This window comes from Mercenaria mercenaria, chromosome 1, assembly GCF_021730395.1.
Source record: "Mercenaria mercenaria strain notata chromosome 1, MADL_Memer_1, whole genome shotgun sequence".
Classification (NCBI taxonomy): Eukaryota; Metazoa; Mollusca; class Bivalvia; order Venerida; family Veneridae; genus Mercenaria; species Mercenaria mercenaria.
Window position 1 is genome coordinate 25,359,493 of NC_069361.1, and position 16,364 is coordinate 25,375,856.

Below are 16,364 nucleotides of genomic sequence, written 5' to 3' on the forward strand. Positions count from 1 at the left end.
ATATGAGTATATTATACGGATGGTAAATCAATTTTATTTTCTATTTTGATGAATTAAATTAATATAATTTTATAGCAAGTGTGAGAAATGGCTATATTTGCAGCAAAGTAATTAAATACGTGTAGATGCCTTAATCGCATTTATTTCTATTGTTGAAGCTAAGCATTTCTTAATGAGAATAGGAAATATTACTAATAATACAAATTACATGTTGACTGTTTAACAACTGCCAAATATACTTTACTTTGATTCATTAATTAATGTAAGGTATTTATTCGCTTAACTTTCTACGCTTAGATGGACATCAAGGGCCGTATTCATAAAGCATCTTAAGTATAAGTATAAGAAATTGATTATTTACTTAAGTATTACTTAGGTAAGAAATTTATTTTACTTAAGTATATTTGTCATTCATAAAACAATTTAATAAGGAATTCTTGGCTTTTATTGTGGACGAAAACATTAAAAAAACAACATTAATTTCAGACAGATACAACATGCACTATTATGTTTAAAGTGCTTTTATCTGAAAAACAACACTTTAATCGTACTCACGACGCCATTTTATATTCTGACTTAAGTCATTTCTTACGTATTTTAAGTTTAAGCTATTTTATGAATAGGACTTAAGTTTTTTACTTAGACTTAAGCTGAAATCACCACAAACTTAAGTTAAATCTTCAATTTAAGTCAAAACTTATACTTAAGATGTTTTATGAATACGGTTCCAAACAAAATAACTAATATATATTGCCACAATACTTTATATCTGTGCTAGCTTTCGTTCTCTACTATTTTTCCGTATTGCTTATTTTTATGTCGGAATATATAAATGTATGGAATTTATAAATAGGTTATCCCTTTTACAATCAATAATTTCATAATTTACGATACATTTTCTGCTTTAAATATATTGTTGAGCTGTGCACTGATTAAAAAAAAAGATACTATTTAATCTCCGTAGTCAGTGTGTGCTGGATACAAGCAAAATATCAAGTCCGAATATATTGAAGCATGTACTGTACATGCGAGCTTAAATGTTTTTTTTAAGAATAGTTTTATTGTCTGCTAGTCTAATCAAAGTACATGAATCAGAATTGAAACATTGACACATGAATGATAGACAAATTTCGCGTAACAGGATACTAAGCGAAAATGAGGATATGGCCAAAATAATAGACACTGTCTATTCTCTAAATATTTATTCTTAAAATATGGATGTAAACTGTTTATTAACCTACGTGTGTTTAATTGTCCTTTCTAACAATTTAAACAGTTATAAGATTAAGTCATTCTTGAGATTGATTTAATATATCATAACGGCCCCTAGGACTGAATTCGCTGTATAAAATTGTTAGCATTTAGAGAATAACATGAGTTGTTAAGAACTTTGTTAAATTATAATCTGATTTTTTAATTAGGATTAAAGCAGTTTATCAAGTTATCTGCTTTTTTCTCTTTGACTAGTATTATGAATGTGTTTCAACAGACAGTTATTCATGATCTTTGTTTTGGTCGCAGTCGTCAGAATAAAGCTTTCTTTTCTTGTTCTTCTGATGAAATACATATTACAACATAACTTAAAAGACCACATGATTATATTTTTCAGTATCACAAAACTTACTTTAAACATTAATTTTATTTGTAAGTGAAATAAGGTAAACAACTTTCTGTCATATGAAGGAGAAGTTCTAACACATATCAGTTAACTTGGGTGACTGTGACCTTTGACTTGGGACAGAGTTCTGGATATTGCATATAACACTTCTTCTTGTACTGCTGAATACTTATGTAAAGTTATTTGAATATACATCCATTCACAAAAAGTCACACACAGACCGGAGAAAAACTGAGTGGTACCTTGACCTGTTTGTCAAGATCAAATGAAGAAATGCCCCGGGGAAGAAAATCCAACATTTTTGCAACAAAAAGGATGTTTGTTTGATTTTTTAAAGTTCAAACCCATAGAACTTCACAAGGTAAGATACCTTTAGAAAGCTACTGCAAGAAAAAGAACGATCTCTGCTTTATATTTACATGCGTCATAGTATGGTATGGGAAAATATAAAGAAATATGAGAAGTCAAAGACTGTTAGATGCATGACATTGTTTTCCAGAATAGGAGGTTACATTGATAGAATACTTTTCCATGGCACATAACTGATAACATGGGTATGACAAGGATTTGCAAAACAATTTCACTCTATAAACAGATTGTTTGCCTTGTGTAACGAGGGTTTAGAGTAAGTCTCTACAATGATCGAAAAGAGGCCCTCGATATGCCGTAACTATCTTGGATATGCCATTATTAAGTCATATGTTTATTGAAATTGTATTACTGAGATAAACTGTTGATTACATATTTTACACAACTGTTGAATATTACTGTACATCGCAACGGTCGTATGGATTTCATAATGACAATCAGTTTTTAACCACCAAAATGGAAATGAATAGGTTAGTCGTAATGAAATAAGCGTGATACTATGTTTCTGGTGGTATCGCATAGAACTGTTCACCATATGTTTATGTCAGCTAATAATTTAATCAATGATGATTAATACAGACCAATACAAACACAACCGATCAGGTAACATTCAAGTGAGTTGTTTATGTGCTATATCCTATAACCAATTTGTTTCATTAAACTAAATGAAAAAGGAAAACTGCCGTGATATTAAGCAGGTTTCCATTAAATTAAACAATAGAAACTGATTAACTGATTAATCATTTGAAGATTTTTCAGGAAATTTTTCAGCTCGGATCTTTTATGGAAGATGCTGCCTACTTTAAAAGTGCAGTAGTAAACATTTTAAACAGACAGAATGATTTAAGCTGCATTAAATGTCATATTTATATAAAACAGATTCGTTAGCACTAAGTATCAAATGAGTATACTTGTATTCACCTTCCGTTATCATTTCTGACAAGAGAAGAAATGCCAAGAGAAAAGTTGACATATACCAGACTAATTTTGAAACTGACGCAGATATACTGCTCAACCGACAGTACATGTGAAAATCATTCTTTCATTATCTAGATAACCATCGTCGCCGAAATCAAAACTCGAAAGTTTATACAATTTTTTTAATACATTCTAAATACAAGATTTTAAGTCGACCACAGCTTTAATGAACTATATTTAACCAACCATTTCAGTCCAATATTACTGTGTGTTTGTTCAGGTTTAGTGTCTTTTTCAGCACTTTCAGTCATTGGCATATATACATTGCTGCCCACTGGAATGTCACGTGACATGATACCATACCCAGATACATTACACTGACACCTAGAACTAGCTTCTTAAAGACCCACCACAACTTAATGACCTACTTTTTCCTCCCGCACGAACTTCGTGCAAATCATTCAAATAATAATGGTAGAATACAACTATTCTAAAAGATGACAGGCGGACAATTTAGACCCTCACTGAATAAATGTGTTTTACAATTTCATCTGCAGATGTATTCAGTCATTTTCTTTCCAGGATAGCTTTAGAAACATAGAATAATAACTATCTTACACTGTAGAAACAAAGAATACTCTAAACTCATCTTAATCTTTGATCTTTCAAGAAATATTCATATTACTACATTAATTAAATAATATGTTAAGACGTTAAACACATTTTCTTGGCCTTATATATGTCGCTTGTCAATTTGTAATGAGATACTTGTTATTTCTCTTTTTTTTTATGCAAACCATGTATAATTACCATTATGGAAATAAAAAAATATACAGGTATTTTGTGGTGCGTCTTTAAGGTAGTTCTGCAGGTTTGATAAGCGGGAAGTAATGTCGCAACGTCATTTACTCGGATAATGTAGGATAAAACCTGCAGTTTACGGAAATGCAAACCGTTTTATGAATTTAGATGCATTAAAACAGCAACGTTACTACCTTTCTTACGACAAAATATGATAGTGAAACGTTTGACACGGTACATAAATCTAAACCATGTATACAATTCAGCGTGTTATGTTCGGATCTCTTTAATCATTGGCAAAAATCTCAAAAACGAGCACACGGACCTATACATTTTATTTACGAATTTATCGACAATATAGTTATATCCGACTGTGAGAAGTTTCATTAAAATCTACATTGCAGAAAAAGAATCTTAGCGAAAATTGTACGAAAACTATGATTTTTCCATAGACGCAAATGAGGTAATAATTTTTCTAATCAGTCTAGAAAAAATTAAGCACGCGGTTCTATCTTTTTTGTTGAATTTTAAACGGTTTATACGAAGCATATTCTAAAGTTTTCAAACCTCAGGGTTTAATCAAATTCTACTTTATAGAGAAAGTATTGATCAGAACGTGCAGAACTACCTTAATTCTGAACGCCAAGCCAAGAAGTCAGTTGTTCAATTTCGCATGTTTCTGGTATGCGGCGGCTATTATTTATTCAATGTAACAATACAATGAGTTTTGTAAAATTGTCTTAAACATTTTGGCAAGATTTTACTTTAAACATGAGTACATTATTTGCAGGTCAATGTATTTCTATTCGCTGCTTAAACGTACTGGAAGTGCTTGAAGTGTTTACAATAATGAAGCCTTGGCATAAAACAAAACGAAATTGAATTCAATGCTAAATCAGATTCAAGCATTCATTCAATGCAATTGCAGCCAGTAATATCGACGTTTATGTTTCAGAATATTCTCATAACTTACACAAACTGACACCACATGTCTGCTCATACAATGTATTACCAGTCATTTATTCTGGCATTAAATGGAAATAGTTCACCATTAGCCTCTGTAAATGATATGCGTCTATAAACGCCAAAAAGTGGATATTCAGTAAGCTTCATGGACATACATTTTAGATTGCATAACATTTCACAATAACAACACTAGTTATGGAAACACCAGACTGCTGCTTTAGAACATTGTGCATACAGATATATGCAAATTATGACAGCAAACAACAGGCACATCATATGATTGAAATTAATGGCACCAAAGACATGTCTTGCAGTTATTTATTATCATAATAAGTATATAAAAGATTCACCTGATGGGAATAACGTTTAACTAGACTGTCCTGTAGCTTTGGAACATGGTGTGGAATAAGGGATTATAGGCGGTCACAACTGGGTTAAATTTCCTGGTGGTGTTTTGGGTAATACCATCAAGCGTTCTTTTCCTGGCATGTTTTGTCTTTGTTGTCGACATATCTTACGTTTTCTATATATTTGTGTATATTTTTTTGCGGTGCTCCAATCCATTTACATACTTATTGTATATACCTCGAGAAGAATTTGCTTTAAGACAGGCAAAGGGCTGCTTCCTGTGAACGTTTGGCTATTGACCCTGTTAAATAAAACGTTGAAATGTGAAACTGTGATGAATGGTTTGAAAAACAAAATGCAGACGATTTCACATTTCAGCGGGTTTTTTTAAGATGAAATATAGTTTTTATGAATGCGTGCTAAAAATAAATTACATGAGTGCGTGATGTTCTAATATCTATAATATCAAATGTCGTTCAAACCTCGTTTAAGAGGTCTTGACTGATTTTAATATTGGACCAAGACTAGGTTTTCACCTTGATATCATTTGTCATTTCCTTTAAAAATTTATTCTCATTTGAAATATAAGAATCTAGGAAAATTTCAGGAAAAGAACTTTAATATACAATTTATGTCCCAAAATGCCTGCAAGTACTTTCTATGCGGGTAGAAGATGAGGACAATATAATACATATTTCAGTTAAGTTGGTGTAGTTTTGGAGCTGTTGTTCAGATAAATGGACTCGAGTGACGAACAACGGACGGTGAGCTGTTATCGTAAAAGCTTGCCGGGAATTAATATGAACAAAGAGGTGTTTAGTAGAGTCGCTGACCCGACGGTGATATGTGTAAAATGTTGGATACTGTCCTAAACGATGTTGGGAAACTCGGGACTTTTTAAAGAAAGAATCACGTTCAAATTAAGCAGTAAGATGGTTAAAGTAACACTAACACAATTATAGGTCATATGGCGACCTTAAAGGTTTTATGGTGGAGGAAGACCCAAGGTGCCCCTCCGTGTATTATTTATCTTGAGCGGGTACATGGATAAACCACCAACTAGAGACTTACCCTAAGCCTTCCTAACACAGTTTATTATCAAAAGTGAAATGTTGAGTGAACACCGTTTGAAATCACAATCCCGTCCGATATCAATTTACTTCCATATCTTCGAAGCATAGTCCTGTTATTCGGAAACATGTAAAAAAAACAAGAATCTATAAATAAAGAAATACTTTTTGTGAGAAAAAGAACGAACAGATATCGGTAATAGAACAGATTTCAACTGTTTTTCTTGCATTAATCCTATATCATTGTCAAATATTTGGAAGCAATTCTAATTAATTTGCATATCCCAGGTTAACCTCTAGTAAATGTGTTGTAATATTAAGGTATATCACTATCAAAACATTTATTATAATTACCATCAAAACTGCTATTACATTCAAAGCCTTAATTGGCAAATTCTGGAGCTCCGTGGGCGAGTGGTTGCTGACTTGCCCCTCACCAATGTTGGTACGAGCTTTGCCTTTGGCGTTGATTTCTTCACGTGAATAAGACATTCAGCTTGCTTACGGAAGGTAGATGATTCTACGCAGATGCTCGCTCGTGATGTAGTTGTGCACGGAGGAGCACCATGGGTTTTCCTTCATTAACAAAAATGGGGAAGGCCGCCATATGTCCTGTAATTGTGCGGGCGCGACGTTTAACAAAAAGAAAAGATGGCAAATATTTAAACTGATTTATGCGTTGCTTCAGGAGTACACACTAGTAAATGCAGTCCACAGGAAAAGCTAAAATTCAGTTTTGCTTTCTTTCCTTCAGAATAAAGTATTTTATCACAAGACGTGTACATTTATATTACTACATGAAAGATTGAAATACCCAATAAGTATTGTAAAAATGAGATTTTTTGTCATGCAAAGAATGTATTGAAATAGAAGCAGAACACTGATATAAGTTTTGCTGAGAGCTAATACACTTTTGCGTTGAATTAAACGAAATACCCGAGACAATTGAAATAATTTTGGATGCGAGTCCATACATTTCTGCGTTGAATTAGATGGATTTAGATGAATTACCCTGAAACGAATGTTTTGCTGCGAGTTACATATTCCAGCAATGAATTGATGAATTTTCATTAGACAAGTGAAATAAAAGTTGTTTCGAGTACATACACGTCTGCGTTGAATTCGATTGTTTCCGCCTTCAATAAGTTTAGAAGCGAGTTTATTCACCTTTACGTTGAATTCGATGAATTACCGTTAGACGAAAGAAATAAGTTTTGATGCTAGTTTATATATTTTTGCTATGAATTTGATTATTTGAAGTAAGTCTTGCTGAAAGTTCATACATATGCGATGAATTTGATGAATTACCATCAGATGATTGACATACGTCTTATTACGAGTTCATATACTCAATTTCTTTCTGTGTGTTTAAACGCAGACTCAGTTTGACTTAGTCTATTAAATTTCATTTAATCCATTGATGAGAGGTTGTTAAATATGCAATACTCCTAACGACACTTCCTCCACCCCTTCCTCACATTCCTAAGCAATGGCTAAAGGGGAAATATACTACAGTAATATCTAATGCATTCTACGATCCAAAACATGAATCATGTTATTTGTTTTCAACTAACTGAATCTTTGATAAAGAAAGTGCATAGCGCAGTACCAGCTCACTACCAGATACACTCAGATGTTCCCTAATAAGAACTAAAACATGCAGCTGCATGCAGGTTATATATGAATACAAAAACATTGCTCTTCTTTCGCGTGAAGATAACGTCGCCATCTTACGAAAATACTGGGGAAATGAAGGTAAATGTTCGCATATTGTTTGGGTTTGTGATTGCATGGAATGGAATAGTTACCAAAAATAACATACTAACATGTTCCAAACAAAGACATTATTCTCAGTATCAGTGCAGGGAAGCAGGAGGGGATAGCAACAGCCAGCATGTTAAGAGAAAAAGTTATCTTGTTAGACAATGGCCTCGGTAAACCTATTTTACAAGTATCGAAGATATAGATTACTTCTCATCACATTTTCCATTTTACTCGATGTCATCGCATCAGGAGAAAGGAATGACACTTCCTTGACAATAAATTACAAAAACACTTAAGCAAGAAATTGTATGAATAATTAAGACACGCTATAAGCAAATGTTTAGTCGAGTTAACACACTACAAAATAATCTTGCAGTTACAATCATCTGATGGGTAGATATTGCTTTAAATATAATTTGTCATCGTTCTTAAATTCGTAGCAATGTGCAGGGCACAACTGTCCGAAAGGTTTACTTTCAACTATTTTATGGCAATGGAAAGACTTTCCTCAAATTTACTTATACTTACTCGCATGATATAGTTTCAGATTGTTCCAATTATGACGACTTGATTTATTCAACTAAATGCTTTCATGTTGACTTGTTATTTGTCCGAGATAGGTCGTATTGACCAAAGAACGAAGAACAATACAGCTGATCACGAGATCACGTGATCAGTTACAACTTTATCATTCAACTCCACAATATTGGTGAGAACAAGGAGATATCAATACTAAGAAAACATTTCATTATTCAGTTAGGCCACTTCGAGTTTTATAGAAAGTCATACATAATGAAACAAATCATCTTTCTTAATAATTGGCTTTGTTCCAAACCTTTTACTATGCTAATCGCTGTTCTTGGACATGTCAGACTGACATCACTGCTTTCCTTTCCTAGAGAAAATTTTAATATTAAATGTCCCACCATATCCTGTTGTCCTACGCATGGAAATATATGGATTTGTACATTGCTTGTTCGAGTAGCTTATGCTTGTTTGAGTTAAGCTTTATGTGGTCATTGCTCTCTTTGCTATGATCAGCTGACGTCCGGAAATCTTGAAAGAGGAGGAATGACAATTGTTTGCCTTTTTAGTTTCTTTGATTTAGGAAGTATTATATGTTATATCTGATGTTTCCGTTTGCAGTATAATACCACGTGTAAACTGGCATAATAACAATGCAGATTATGTATTACACAAAAAATTTTGATAGTGAATATTTAGATCCTATAAAAAACAGCTCAACACACATCCGCCTTCCAAACGTTGAATTTCGAAATCACAGATGACATTTAACAATTATTTAATAGTTCAGCAAATCTCACGAAGAAATTCCGCAAACATGAGTGAATAGACCGTGGTTCGTACGGCAAATTCCAATAAATACATAAGAGAATTATATAAATATAACTTCATTAATGCCAACACTATGGGTATTAAGTTTGATATTCGAAATTCTTAAACAACCTTAACCGAGAAAGTAAGGAAAATACATCACCATCAAAAACTGAGCTGTATTATCTCTTCAAGAATGTCAACACAAGTTATAACGATATATCAAATAAAAATGATTTTAGTGGCGAAGCATATTATGGTTAAAGCTAATTATTATCTTAACTTCCCAATAAATGAAAATGAGATTAAATGTTTCACGCTTAAAGTTTTTATTCATTCAGTTCCAGTAGGCTAAAGCCCGTGAGGGCAAACATGCACAATGTATGACGAAAAGTGGGATGAGCATGCATACATAAATATTCTTTCATATAATATGTACACACAATTTACATTTGGAGAAGGTAACACATAGATAATGGACTACCGTAACACATACATATTTTATATACAGTGTTTACTTATTATAAACAGAAACATATTCCAGTCTCAAATTGATCTTAAACGAAATGAAACAAAAATATCAATATACTTAATAATCGACGTTTTAATTTTGTTACAACCTTTATATAAATACGTATTCAAATAAAAAGTATCTGTATTGGTTCGAATTTTTCTTTTAGGAGAATAACATATTGATTATTAATACATAAATCCATTCCTTGCAGAAAAAACACAAACCTTATTTTCTAATTTTTAGAATCAGACCTTATTTTTCATAATTTTATTTGTTCGTTATCTGTTTTTAAAACTATACTATTTCACAGTTAAGATCACTATACTGTTTAAAAGACTTAACCTTGAAGCGGAACGACTGTAATATATGTTGAAATTGTTCCAAAAATCCTATGTTTGTATCTTCAAATAACTTGATGAATAAAAGTCATGTTACTGTTGTTGTTGTCTACCTCTACCATAAATGAGCAGTGCACTGTTTTTTTTCCTTGCTGGTCTTTATTCACTGGATGGTTTTTATTTAGAGGTGGTATTTTACACATGTTTGATTACATTACTTGCAAGGCGATATTTTAGCAAATAAGTTCATTCAAAAGCCTTTTCATTGGTTTTCCGGATTTTGTAACATCCAGAAATCTATACTAAGTGGCCCCCGATCATACCCCCATAGCGGTCAGGTTAAAAGAAATCTGTGATAAACGTCACAATACTGTGGGCAAGCTTTTGTTACACGCAGTATACCTAGTTGTAAAAAAGTAATAGCATACTGCCGCCTATTATTGCTGTAGGTAGAACGGTATATTAGCATAGAGTCAATTAAAATACAGATATGGTGTTTAGGTTATACATTTTGCAGAATAGCATCATCAAACTATATATTAAGTAATCTAAAACTTAAATTGAATTTACAAAATAAAATATCTTTCAAATCAGTTAACTCGTTTAAGCCATCAAACAGTTTTCATCAGTAATGTCATGAGGCCTATAAAATGCAATAAACATTTCCAAATGCGTACAAATATAATGCTCTTAATGGATTTCCAATAGAGAAAGTGCGTTGTTATTAATTGACATGACGAGTTTCTTGATACAGTATATATAACCAGCTACAAAACATATCTCAATACCGTTTGAGATGTAAAGAGAATCTGCTGAATATTTTTGCAGTCGCAGTATAAGCATAATACCGTAGACAAATAGAGCCTCACGACACAAGTATTTAACACCTGAATAGAAATGTTTTGGCTCTGTAACAATGGACTTGTTAACAATTCGCAAATACTGATCATTATAAAAGATTAATTTATTGGAACAGATTTTCATTAAGCTGTCCTTGTTAATACTTTGATGAGTTTTGAACCCTGGAATAACAGAAACAGTTACGAAAAATAACGTATAATTAAATGTGTTATTGGTCAACACTATACCCATTAGACTCTATGAAGAACCAACGTATTTACTAGATTTCATTTCCTGTTTTCGCAAGGAAAAAGCGTTGGTCAGATATCGAGTGATGTAAAACTCTATATTGTTTTCTGAAAATGAATCATGCACATTACCTTTTCATGGTCAAAAATAAAGTCCTACTGCAATAATTGTTGCGTACTTAGTATTGTTTTGTGTTTAGTATTGTTGTGTACCTAGCAATTCCCGTCTCTAGTAATGCAACCGTAGATTATACTTACTTGCTTTAAATGATGTTACACAATACATTTACACATGCTTGACGCCGTGCCATTACAATATTACTTTGACACCGTTTTAAACATAGGAGACATTGGTCGAACAAACTGTCTATAATAACCAAAGAATAAAAGCTGATATTTCAGCAGGAAAAAAAACTAATAAAAAGAATATTAGAGCGCTCAACATTATTTTTTTCTAAATTGAATTTATTAAACACGTTGAGTACAATGCTCGTGCGAGCCTCCCATTCTATAGCTTCATTCAACTAATTGAATAAAGAAACATGAAAAAAGCACTCATGTAATATTCCCTATTTAATTATCAAATTATTAACTGACAGCATATTCCTATTCCTCGAAAGTCTTTCTGCGTTATCTGATTATTTCTATTGAATTACTCTTATGCTCTAGTTATTACTTAAGAGTTTTCAACTACCTTCTATAAAACACCTAGATGAAACATTCCAGTAGCAAAGCGGCGCCAGAATGCATGCATACCAGAGCAAATGTTTTATATTAAAAGTTGTTTCTTTAAAGCGATGTTTTAACCGGTTAGGATCAAGTAATACATTTATACTAGAATACATAATTCATTTTACTGTATAGTTTTGTTATGTCTCGTGTGTTAAAGTCGAACTGATGATAAAGGTAGACTTATTATCATACAGAATGCACATCAGACGGTTTTCTCATAGTTTTCTGTTTTAGGCACGGCCTTGATAACGTACTTCGTGTCTATTGTTGCCACTACTCCAGTGGTGTCATTTGACCCATATGTCATACTCGAGAACACTGCCTCTCAGCTGGTACCTAGTTGATACAGCCTTAATCGTTTTCTAACGGATGTCAATATGAATAATATGAAATAAGGCACTGCCTCAATCAGGAATCGTTACAGTCCATCAGCTTGCCTAGAAATATGCGTTTGCATCAATTTAAAGGTAGAGTTTGGAATAAAAAAAAAAAACAATACTGCCCATATTTGTACTGATGTGCAAGACGTTGCAGTTCGGACAAGTTGTGTGGACACTTATTACGCACAAGGAAAAAGCGTATTCTCCCAAAAAATCCGAAGTCAGACGCTCTGTCTGACACAAATTCACATTTTTAATTCGATAGTATATCTTATTCGGTATATATCGCATGTTACACAAAAAGTACCTTAAAGTGGTCGATCCCGATTTTCGTTTCGAAAATCTGTAGGATCGATTCCCTATAACTGAAATCATACTGACATTTCACAATGTGAAAACATAAAACAGAAATAGATCTATTGGGAATGATCCAAACTTGTAGGTTACTGTTAATGGAAACAGATTCAAGCGCAATTTTGAACATCATTCGTTTGGGTTTCTTTGCAGAAAAGACTTGTTATCGAAAAATTGTTCCGGACCGAACTTAACAGAACGTACAGTTCTTGTGAAAGAATATCTTTCTGCTTGAAAGTATAAAAATAGTTTTATTTACACACGTGGACTTTTGTACAGAAATCAAGTTTCTGCTTTCACTAAAAGAGTTGATAAAGGCATGTGTCTAAACATACACAAGCGTAATTAACATAATATGTTTATGATATTGATATAAAATTTAGCTTCAATTTCTTTCTTTTGACAAAAATCAGTTACTGTAGAATACCTCATAATTTTGTGTACTGCATGTGGGTCTTTTGTATATAAATTCTGCATAGATCATACTTACGAATTATATTTATTTTACTTTTATTGTTATTACAAATAAATGACAACTGCTTTGCTAAAAGACTTAAGTCGTTAACGGTTAGTCGTACATCGTTAAAAGGTATATATGCATATGTTAAATTTCGTATTGACCAAGTTACCTCTGGTCGGTTTGTTACCTTGAAAAGAGGGAATTATTATACTGTAGTCACTATTGTAATCTATTTACTTATGTATGAGATACTACCTGAAGTTAACTGCAGTGGAACATAAAATAGAAAAAAGTGGAAATTCCACAGGTCGCTCAACACGACAAAAACGAAAATGTTGCAGGCTCGGTTTGATGGTGCGGGGAAAGACTGAGGTTGGGTGCGCACCATAAACCGGTTTAAGCTCCCCAGTGGTGTTTTTGCCACTGACCCTTCCAAGGCGGTGCCCCACTGTGTTCCTTTGTTTGTTCGTTTTGTCCGAATGTGTTTGCTTTGTGTGCGCGCGTGTATGTGTGTGTGTTTGTGGTGTAATGGCTTTGTGTGTGTGCGCGTGTATGTGTGTGTATGCGGGTGGTGTGCACGTCTGCGTGCTGTAGGTTTCGTTTTGGGGAGGCTGCGTTTTTGGTGCGTGGCATTCCCTGTTTGATATTTGTCTTTGTTTTTTGATTAAGCCTGTTCAACGACGGTAGTGAAAATCCATGCTACCGTCCTTGCCCTCTAGCCCCGGGTTGAGCAGAACTCTATATTAACACATGCTACAAGTACAAAAAGCAATTTAGAGACATCCGCAGATGTGTTCATACGGCGGTGCACATGGAACCTTCAATGATACATTAGAAACTGTAATTCCATGAAAAGCGGCGTATGGTTTGCCCTAATAATAATAATAATCATTATTGCTTTGTCATATTTACTGAAAAAGTGACACAGACCGGTAGATACGTCCAGAATGAAGCCATATTAAACCAACACTACACCAGGAGTAAAAACGGGGTGAACTTTGTCGGGATTTGAACGTCAAAGGAACAGTAGTTCCTTTATATGCTAAACTGTATCTTAGAGATTTAGACATTTACCTATGTCAAATTATCTAAGAACAGCGCAATTTTTACACCTGTACATAAAAAGTGGAATATTAGGAACTCCACAAGTCCTACACCATGACCAAGATGAAAATGTTTCAGACTCGGTTTGATAGGGCCAGTTCATGGACGTTAGTTGGGATTCGTACCACCTCTCACGCCCCTCGCACCGGCTTAAGCGAAACTCTATTACATAGATATTGAATGGACTCCATGATCCAAAAGGACCACAGAATGTAACGACACTGTATCCAAGTACTGCCACCTTGATGATTGCTGTTTTGATAACCTTAGTAACCTAAATTCTAAACAAATCCGTTGGAAGCATAGAATGCAACCAATTAGTTTGATTTAGACAAAATCTGCATCAGAATGAAACAAGCCTAATAAATATCTACTCGTTGAATGCCTTGTTTTTACGAAACGAATTAATATGTCCTGTTATATTTAGCGAAACAAACTTGTCTGTAGTCTAACTACAAAACTGGATTCATCATTCTTACATCGTAAAATACTATATGTACAAAATTACACTTCTGTCTAACACAAATGAATGAATATCATTCACGCATTTTTTTCACAAATAATTCTATAATATGTCACCGGAGATTACACATATCTTATTAAATATAATTTATCGCTTCCATGTCTAGCCAGTGGTACCTAATAAAAAAATTATCATCATAAAATTCATATTGCCAATACACACGATATACGCTTAAAAGTCATATGTTGTTTTTTGTTCATTTTACGAATTATAAACGAAATGCTTCTACCATAATCCATCTGAAAAGCAAACACACAACATTGTGATATTTTTGACAATTTTTCATGTATTTACCGTTAAGAGGTTTATCTTATTTTTAGCTCACCTGAGCACAGAGTGCTCACGGGCAGTGATTGTCCGTCTTCCGTCAACATTTTCCTTTAAACAACACCTCCTCCTAAACCATCAGGTCAGTTTTGATGAAACTTTACAGGGATGTTCCTTAGATGGTTTTTTAGGCCTATGGTTTTGATATCTGGTATGTAAAGTCATCTAGTGGGCCTCTACTAAGATTATTCAAATTATATTACAACGGTCAAATATGGCCCCGCTCTGGGGTCACATGGTTTATATAGACTTATATAGGGGAAAGCATCGTTCCATAGTCCATTACCAAGTTTGTTCAAATTATCTCCCTGGAGTTAAAAATGACCCCCGCCGGGGGGGGGGGGGGGGGGGGGGGGGGGGGGGCACATGGTTTAAAGAGACTGGGAAAAACCTTTAAAAAAATTAGTGGCCAAGAGTTTAGATATTTAGTATGTGGCATGCTCTAGTGGTTCTCTATTAACACGCCCAGGGTCCCGTGTTTTACATTGACTTAAATAGGAAAAAGTTTTAAAAATCTTCTTGTCCAGAAACATAAGACCCATACCTTAGATATTTGGTATTTAGTATTTTGTAGTGGTCAACTATCAAGTTTGTTCAAATCATATATCTTGGGTCAAAATTGACTGCGCCCCGTGGTCAACAATTTTTACAGTGGGTTATATAGGGAAAACTCTTTTAAAAATTCTTTTCTGAAACCATAAGGTCTAGAGCTTAGATAATTGGTATGTGGCATGCTCTAGTGGTTCTGTACCAAGCTGGGGTCAGTATAGGCCACACCTGGCTGGTCCCTTGTATAGACTTATTTGTTTTTGAAGCAATGGCAAAGGGACCACAAATATAATGTTTGATACAGATTTCAATAGTCATCTTTAATAGTTTTAATCGTGACCTACTGACCTACATTCTCGTTTTTGAAATTACAGCATAGAAATTTGGACCACATGTATAATATTTGATACAGATTTCAATGCTCATCCTGAATAGTCTTTATCGTGACCTACTGACCTATTTCCTGTTTTTAAGGTACAGCATAGAAATTTGGACCATGTGTAAAACTTTGATATAGATTTCAATACTCACCTTTAATATTCTCAACCTTGATCTACTGACCTACTTTCTTGTTTTTGAATCTACAGCAAAAAGATTTGGACCTCCTGTATAATTTTGTAACAGATTTCAGTAGTTATCTTGAATAATCTTTATCATTATCTGCTCATCTACTTTTTTGTTTTATGGCCCTCTTGTGTGTATTAAACCAAGTTTTTGTGTATTTTGAAAATGCTCTTTGGTCAATATATATCTATCAGGTATCTTTAAAAGATTCATATGTGTAATTGACCTTTCTTAATACATTA